We start from the raw sequence: 792 nt of genomic DNA on the forward strand, positions 1-792 counted from the left end.
CCGCCCTGCCCCGACGCGCGCCGCCCGGGCCAGCCCCCTTCGTCGTCGTCGCCCCGGTGCGCCCCCTGCCCCTGCCCCTCCTCACCTTGGTCCGGCCGGCGCCCTCCCCTGTTTTTTGTTTTTTTAATAAATGTGATGATTTATATGCATGTTTTTTTCATATATATGATGATATATATGATTGTTATCATAATTGTTTTTGTTCATATATATGATGATTGTTTATAGAATATGCTGTTTTTTTTCAGATTATATGTATATATTTTTTTATAGAATATGATGTTTTTGCTTTTTTTATAAAAATATATATGTGTTTGTATGTTCTCTATGTATATATGTTCATATATGCACAAGTTAGATTTAGTACATTTTAGGTTAGTTTCATTTTTAGAAAAGTTTTATATATCTAGCTAGGAAAGGAAGAAGAAGAAAAAGAATGAGAGGAAAAAGGAAAATAAGAAGAGGAAGAAAGGAAAAGAAGAGGATAAATAAATAAGAAGAGGAAAAAAAGAAAAAAAAGAGGAGAAGAAGAAAAAAATAGGATAAATTCTATTTTTTTCTTCTTCTCCTCTATTCCTTTCTTATTCTCCTTTTTTTCTTTTTTTTCTTCGATCGCTTCTCTTCTATTCCTTTCTTCTTATCCTCTTTTTATTTCTTCTTTTGTCTTCTTATTTTTTGTCGGGTATATGTCGTTGTCGATATACCCCCTCCCGATAACTTCAACACGAGGGGGGGGGGTTGATATACCCCCTCCCCGATAACATTATTTTCCCATGTATGTATGCCGTCGTT

This window comes from Triticum dicoccoides, chromosome 4A, assembly GCF_002162155.2.
Source record: "Triticum dicoccoides isolate Atlit2015 ecotype Zavitan chromosome 4A, WEW_v2.0, whole genome shotgun sequence".
NCBI lineage: Eukaryota > Viridiplantae > Streptophyta > Magnoliopsida > Poales > Poaceae > Triticum > Triticum dicoccoides.